Below are 8,830 nucleotides of genomic sequence, written 5' to 3' on the forward strand. Positions count from 1 at the left end.
TACTGGTACTCAGTATCAAATGATCATCCCTACTAACAGGTCAAACAGGTAAATTTCAAAAGGTAAAATAAAAGGCAAATGGGTAAAACTTACGTGACATAATCAAATGATTATCCCCTCCTAAATTGTTTTACTAAAAGCTATTAGAGCACTAATGTAAAAATACTTTTTTAGCTTTTCTCATATATATAATATATTGATTATCAGTACATTTTAAAAGATAGAAATCACTTGCAACTATACAATTAACTTGTTCTTAGAAAATGTATTTATCTCTCTAATGATTCCGTCAAAACACTTTCTATCTTCCACTTCAAATCTAATGAAAAACTTTAAAAACCCAAACTAATGACAACTATTGACAATACCTCAACAACCAAACGGATAGCTTTTGAACAATCACAAAAAAAATGGGCTCATCCTAGATTAACAGATGGCTTTAATTACGAATATTAAAACGTAAATCATCTGATTAAAATCAAGTGATAGGAGATGATAAATTAGACCTTTCTGTTCCTCGCATTGACTTTTTTTTGGTTTTGACTCAAATGATTTAAAGTACACCAATTTTAGCTGATAATGCAAATTTAATATGATCTTGAAGAGCCTGTGGCATTTGAGGCATGATTTTAGGTCAAAATGAAAATTTCAAGAGCAAGAGAACTAAAATTGCAAAGATCTTTCAAGTTCTCAAACTTCACAGTGTGTTTACCAAGCAAAGAATTAAAATCAATAATCATCTTGATTCTTGACATTCATCACAAATCAAGTCCAACCATAATTAAAAAGAACAGTTTAACTTAGGATAACGGATGGCTAAATTCCACTCAGCCTATTCTACAAAGTTTGAAATCTGATCATATTGATGCTTTTCACCTCTAGTTAGTGGTATCTCAACCCTAATTTATGGTAATTCTTTAAAATTAAAGTGATCAATTTGAAATGCATTACAAAAGTGAGGTTCAGATTACCTGCAGTACTAAATGGGCATATTAGAAGCCTTCCAAATCAAAATCTTCTCAACTGCAAACCACAACAAAACAACTAAGATTAAGAACAATAGCTGGGACATAGCAACATCATATAAAACAGTTTGAAATAAACAATGCTGGTCGAAAGAAGATTTTTTAAAGATAGTAATGTGATAAGTTTTGAAACAGGTTATAATCTGGTTTAGTTTAATTTTAACTGATTTCAAAAGATATATTCCTAAACCAACTTCAAATTGGCGAATCAAATCGATTTGCGAGACTTGGATTAGGGCAAACATAATTGAAGAGAAAAAACCCTCAAAAATTCATTATATTTGTGATGCCAATTGTTAATCGTTTTTAATCGCCAGATGGAGATGACAACACAAATAGTATTTGAAAACATGTTGTATTTTTTGTGTGTGTTTATTATCAGTACATAATCAATGGTTATAGAAATTATGGTTCTTGGTAAATTAGCTAACAGGCGTATAAACTTTTAACCTTGAAAAGCTTAGAATCTGCAACGATTTGATTTCTCAAAAGTTGAAACATAAACCATTTTAGATATTTTTATTTATTTTAACATTTATAGAAATAAGATGCAACAAACAAAAATGGTATATCACATTCAAAACCAGTTAATGCATAGGAAGATACCTTCATTGAAGTTCTGATTTGATATTTCTTCAGCGGGTCAAAATGAGGGCTAGGCAAATGCCAAAGATATAAAAATACAATAAATTCCATTATACCTGTGTGAAATATCATTTCCTGCCCATCAATGTTGAACTCATTTTTCTGTTCACAACCCTTCTTTCTCCAAATATCGAAAGCATCCTTAAAATGACTAAACTGAAATAGAACTGGATTACAAATTTAAGCACCAAAAAAAGTCCTAAAGCTAAAGGAAATCACAAACGCACAATTTTGACTAATTAATTAAACCCAACACCACTCGTCACTGACACAATTACCTCAAATCAAAATGAAAGTAACCGAACACGAACCTGTTTCAAGGGTCAACATTCGGGTAGTATAATATACATAACTCGGGTATCGGGCCAGGTCGGGAGCTTTGCTCTTCCCTAAACTGTATGCATCACACTCATAACAAACCTAACCAAATTCAAACAACAAAAGCTTTTCATACTCATAATTCATTACCTCATCTTCCGGTACCAAAACAAACCTTCCAGGTCCATTGACTTCAATCCAAACTTCTTCACTCCTCTCTAAATCAACATCGCGCGGCACCGTTACCACCAGCTCTCCGTAACTAATCTCCGTAGTAGCAAGCTCCGACACCGTATCCTCTGGCGACCTAAAAAAGTCGCAAATCCAGTTTCATCTCACAATGAATACATCGTGCGCCTCGCTTTAAGTGCGCCTCGCTTTAAGTACGCCTAGCACTTTACTAACTATGCCTAAAACTCAAACCAAAAAACTACCCAAAGTCAACTTATTTTTCAGTCAACTACATACTATACTAATCGCGCCTGTCTTAACCCAAACCCAATTTGACCCGTTGCCTAAGCCATGCATTCAGGTTACTCGGGATGTAGTAAAAGAGTATTAGGATGACTAATTGTATGAAAAAAGAAATCTTCTTAACATAACATGACATAAATTGTTCAATTCAACAACCGACACCCAATTTTTTAGTATAAACAAATTTTCTTTAATAAACATATAATTTTATTTTAAACGTGTTGATGGTCATCTTGTTTGATTAAACGGGTTAAATAGGTGAACCCGAACACCACCAGTATGTTAAACAAACGATTTATATGCAATAAAACAGAGGATTTCGGTAAACGACATAACTTGAAAGGTTCATTATCAGTTTTGAAGCTAATTCCAAATCATCACTCCCAATTGTTGAACTATAAGAGTGTCAGCAAACAACGTCACCTCTAACAAATGCTCAAAATCTACTTCAATAAGTCTTTTGATGCAATCCCAAATGATGTTAAGTCTTTTGGGTTCTGAATGATGCAAGCTTTGTTCAAGAACCTACATGCAGAACTAAAGTTAATATCTTTTTCAAAAATTATATAATTTTAAATATTAGAAGTTTCAACCCATACCAAAGAATATGAAGGCAGGGCTGAATTAATTAAACGGTGAGATTGACATATGATGATATATGAACACACGACCGTCGACCAAGAGATATGACAGCGACCACTTCGAGACCACAACACTCTGAACAATGAAATGGATCTGCTACATCGCTACCTCACGGTAGGTACCTTACACCCATGCCTGAAATGGGGCCTGAAATATCAGACAAATGATAGATAATATGTTTCTTGTTAGTTAATTTATCCAGGTCCAGTTTTTAAAACATTGGTTGTAATTAAAACAAAAACAATGCGAAAAGATATTTAGGATATACTTTACCGAAACGAATTAAGAGAAGCCCTCTGTAGATCGCCTCTTCCCTCTTGCCACTTTAAATTGAGTTGTCGCCCACCATCACATGTCCCAAACAAACCTATTGTCATTTAATAGATATGTAGAACAACATCAGTTACGATTAAAATAACAACTCATGTCTAGATTTCAATTAACTTGACTGTATGTGTCGAACGGTTGAACTAATTACCGTGAACCGCAATAGAAACAGTAAATCTAATCAGTTTGAGTGTAAAAGCTTACATTAGAGCAAGTATGCAACATCCACTATATTGAACGATTCCCAGCAAATCGGACACTCTAAACCTTCTTCCCTGCTGTTATTTACCGAGATCTCATCATCAGAGCAGTCTGCAGTCTGAAGAAGCTTGACTGGGCCTTGCAGAGTCAATTCTCGGCCTAGATGAAACCGTAATTGCTTTCGACCCAAAACCCCACATGTTAAATAAACAATAGCTGCTCACATCCATGGATGCAAGTATGCAACATCAAAACATGTTAATTCCAATTTATTTCAGATTCCTATGTTTGTTTATCAAAATAACAAAGAGACATAAACACCATTCACGAGTGAACAATTCATTAACTAAGGGCACATATTCAAACGGTAACAATTCAACTAAAAATGAACTTCTTTCACTCAAAACTATATTATTTTATTCAATATAACTTGAGAAAAATACTCAAGATCAATGATAAATCTAAGCAAAAAAGCCTAAACTACCCCAAATGCAAATACATGTGATAGTTGAAGCCCTAGACTTGTTGTTCAAGCATATTTCATTTAACAATATCATGATACAGCTTCAAGTCCAACCATAATTAAAAAGAACTAAAATCAATAATCATCTTGATTCTTGACATTCATCACAAATCAAGTCCAACCATAATTAAAAAGAACAGTTTAACTTAGGATAACGAATGGTAAATTCCACTCAGCCTATTCTACAAAGTTTGAAATCTGATCATATTGATGCTTTTCACCTCTAGTTGGTGGTATCTCAACCCTAATTTATGGTAATTCTTTAAAATTAAAGTGATCAATTTGAAATGCATTACAAAAGTGAGGTTATGATTACCAAGATTACCTGTAGTAGTAAATGGGCATATTAGAAGCTTTCCAAATCAAAATCCTCTCAACTGCGAACCACAACAAAACAACTAAGATTAAGAACAATAGCTGGGACGTAGCAAGATCATATAAAACAGTTTGAAATAAGCAATGCTGGTCGAAAGAAGCTTTTTTAAAGATAGTAATGTGATAAGTTTTGAAATAGGTTATAATCTGGTTTGGTTCAATTTTAACTGATTTCAAAAGATATATTCCTAAACCAACTTAAAATTGGTGAATCAAATCGATTTGCGAGACTTGGATTAGGGCAAACATAATTGAAGAGAAAAAACACTCAAAAATTCATTATATTTGTGATGCCAATTGTTAATCGTTTTTAATCGCCAGATGGAGATGACAACACTAATAGTATTTGAAAACATGTTGTATTTTTGTGTGTGTGTTTATTATCAGTACATAATCAATGGTTATAGAAATTATGGTTCTTGGTAAATTAGCTAACAGGCGTATAAACTTTTAACCTTGAAAAGCTTAGAATCTGCAACGATTTGATTTCTCAAAAGTTGAAACATAAACCATTTTAGATATTTTTATTTATTTTAACATTTATAGAAATAAGATGCAACAAACAAAAATGGTATATCACAATCAAAACCAGTTAATGCATAGGAAGATACCTTCATCGAAGTTCTGATTTGATATTTCTTCAGCGGGTCAAAATGAGGGCTAGGCAAATGCTTATTGATATCACTAAGATCAAAACGAATAAACTGTATAAATACCCGATCGTGTTGCCAAAGATATAAAAATACAATAAACTCCATTATACCTGTGTAAAATATCATTTCCTGCCCATCAATGTTGAACTCATTTTTCTGTTCGCAACCCTTCTTTCTCCAAATATCGAAAGCATCCTTAAAATGACTAAACTGAAATAGAACTGGATTACAAATTTAAGCACCAAAAAAAGTCCTAAAGCTAAAGGAAATCACAAACGCACAATTTTGACTAATTAATTAAACCCAACACCACTCGTCACGACACAATTACCTCAAATCAAAATGAAAGTAACCGAACACGAACCAGTTTTAAGGGTCGGGTAGTATAATATACATAACTCGGGTATCGAGTCAAGTCAGGAGCTTTGCTCACCCCTAAACTGTATGCATCATACTCATAACAAACCTAATCAAATTCAAACAACAAAAGCTTTTCATACTCATAATTCATTACCTCATCTTACGGTACCAAAACAAACCTTCCAGGTCCATTGACTTCAATCCAAACTTCTTCACTCCTCTCCAAATCAACATCGCGTGGCATCGTAACCACCAGCTCTCCGTGACTAAACTCCATAGTAGCAAGCTCCGACACCGTATCCTCTGGCGACCTAAAAAGTCGCAAATCCAATTTCATCTCACAATGAATACATCGTGCGCTTCGCTTTAAGTGCGCCTCGCTTTAAGTACGCCTAGCACTTTACTAACTATGTCTGAAACCAAAAAACTACCCAAAGTCAATTTATTTTTCAGTCAACTACATACTATACTAATCGCGCCTGTTTTAACCCAAACCCAATTTGACCCGTTGCCTAAGCCATGTATTCAGATTACTACTCGGGATGTAGTAAAAGATAATTAGGATGACTAATTGTATGAAAAAACAAATCTTCTTAAAATAACATGTCATAAATTGTTCAATTCAACAACCGACACCCAATTTTTTAGTAGAAACAAATTTTCTTTAATAAACATATATTTTTATTTTAAACGTGTTGATGGTCATCTTGTTTGATTAAATGGGTTAAATAGGTGAACCCGAACATCACCAGATGTTAAACAAACGATTTATATGCAATAAAACAAAGGATTTCGGTGAACGACATACCTTGAAAGGTTCATTATCAGTTTTGAAGCTAATTCCAAATCATCACTCCCAATTGTTGAACTGTAAGAGTGTCAGCAAACAACATCACCTCTGACAATTGCTCAAAATCTACTTCAATAAGTCTTTTGATGCAATCCCAAATGATGTTAAGTCTTTTGGGTTCTGAATGATGCAAGCTTTGTTCAAGAACCTACATACATAACTAAAGTTAATATCTTTTTCAAAAATTATATAATTTTAAATATTAGAAGTTTCAACCCATACCAAAGAATATGAAGGCAGTGGCTGAATTAATTAAACGGTGAGATTGGCATATGATGATATATGAACACACGACCGTCGGCCAAGAGATATGACAGCGACCACTTCGAGACCACAACACTCTGAACACTGAAATGGATAGATATGTTTCTTGTAGGTCCAGTTTTTAAAACATTGGTTGTAATTAAAACAAAAACAATGCCAAAAGATATTTAGGATATACTTTACTGAAACGAATTAAGAGAAGCCCTCTGTAGATCGCCTCTTCCCTCTTGCCACTTTAAATTGAGTTGTCGCCCACCATCACATGTCCCAAACAAACCTATTGTCATTTAATAGATATGCAGAACAACAACAGTTACGATTAAAATAACAACTCAAGTCTAGATTTCAATTAACTTGACTGTATGTGTCGAACGGTTGAACTAATTACCCCGAACCGCAATAGAAACAGTAAATCTAATCAGTATGAGTGTAAAAGCTTACATTAGAGCAAGTATGCAACATCCACTATATCGAACGATTCCCAGCAAATCGGACACTCTAAACCTTCTTCCCTACTGTTATTTACCGAGATCTCATCATCAGATCAGTCTCTGAAGAAGCTTGACTAGGCCTTGCAGAGTCAATTCTCGGCCTAGATGAAACCGTAATTGCTTTCGACCCAAAACCCCACATGTTAAATAAACAATAGTTGCTCACATCCATGGATGCAAGTATGCAACATCAAAACATGTTAATTCCAATTTATTTCAGATTCCTGTGTTTGTTTATCAAACTACCAAAGAGACATAAACACCATTCACGAGTGAACAATTCATTAACTAAGGGCACATATTCAAACGGTAACAATTCAACTAAAAATGAACTTCTTTCACTCAAAACTATATTATTTTATTCAATATAACTTGAGAAAAATACTCAAGATCAATGATAAATCTACGCAAAAAAGCCTAAACTACCCCAAATGCAAATACATGTGATAGTTGAAGCCCAAGACTTGTTGTCAAGCATATTTCATTTAACAATATCATGATACAGCTTCACTCCATATAAAATTCAACTTTTTAATATATTACTATTCAATATCCAGATTAATTGCTTATATCTAAAATACTAACTGTGTCCAATTTTAGATTGCCGGTAACAAACCTAACAATTCGAATGCAAAATAACTCGATCAACACAAAATTCGCTTCAGATCTGCAACAATCATCGATTTTACAACATATAATAGAAAGAAATCATATTGAATTAATTACCAGTATCTCCGATGATGATGTACTTGAAGAGGAAAGCATAAGACATGGCTACGCAGATCTTCTGAATATTCTGAAAACAAATGGAAACGATGAATTAAAAGCAAATATACTTTAAGATTGATTTGGTTTAAGAGATCAACGATCGATAAACTTGAATCAGAGTAAATAGATGCGATGCAATGCAATGGAAGATTTTAGGGTTTTCTCAATGGAATCGTTGAAGGGAAGCATCCATCTGATTTTTAGGGTTTGAATCGTACGGCCGAAGGAAGAGGAAATAAGATGCATTGTGTGAGAGAGTAGAAAAAGAGCGGAGAATAAAGGAAAAGGGGGTTTGGCGCTCATCAACAATTATCTAGCCTAAGAGGGTGTCCACATCACCCAATTGATTGGCTAAGAATAGCCCATATGGCCTAAGAGAATTCATTTAGTATAATAGATAGACTAGTTTGTTAGAAGTGTTCACTACCTCTCAGTGGTGAACAAGAGACAGTATATCACCCCATCAGCGCGTCATGATCAAGTTCAACAGGCCACTCATTTTAAGGACATCCACTTTGTTTTCCCCAAAGTTCTACCAAAATAAAATACTAATATTTATACACAATACATTTTAATACATATATATGTTGTATGAGCCCGACAATTATTTAAATACTATTATTTATACATAATACATATTTGGTTAATCACAGCAAAAAAATAAATAAATAAATAAATAAATCGGCATACACAAACACACGTGGTGCAATAATATATTGTTCTTGGTTAAATTTTATTAGAAATTATCAGTAAGTTGTTTAAAGTTTTCACACAAAACACTAAGTAGCTTCAATTTATAAAGTATAAAAATGATGTGCGTGAAGTGTGTATATAATTTTAGATATATTTTTAAGCCCTTTTTACACTTTTAGCCAAGTTTTAAATTTATAAAACACGATATTTACTAACACTAA

At 33.4% G+C, this 8,830-nt stretch overlaps 1 pseudogene; it reads right to left on the reverse strand.

The window, feature by feature from the left end:
* Positions 1 to 8,242, reverse strand: part of LOC110908290 — a 14,134-nt pseudogene extending 5,892 nt beyond the window's left edge.
* Positions 8,243 to 8,830: the final 588 nt, after the last annotated feature.

Source organism: Helianthus annuus, chromosome 14 (genome assembly GCF_002127325.2).
Source record: "Helianthus annuus cultivar XRQ/B chromosome 14, HanXRQr2.0-SUNRISE, whole genome shotgun sequence".
NCBI lineage: Eukaryota > Viridiplantae > Streptophyta > Magnoliopsida > Asterales > Asteraceae > Helianthus > Helianthus annuus.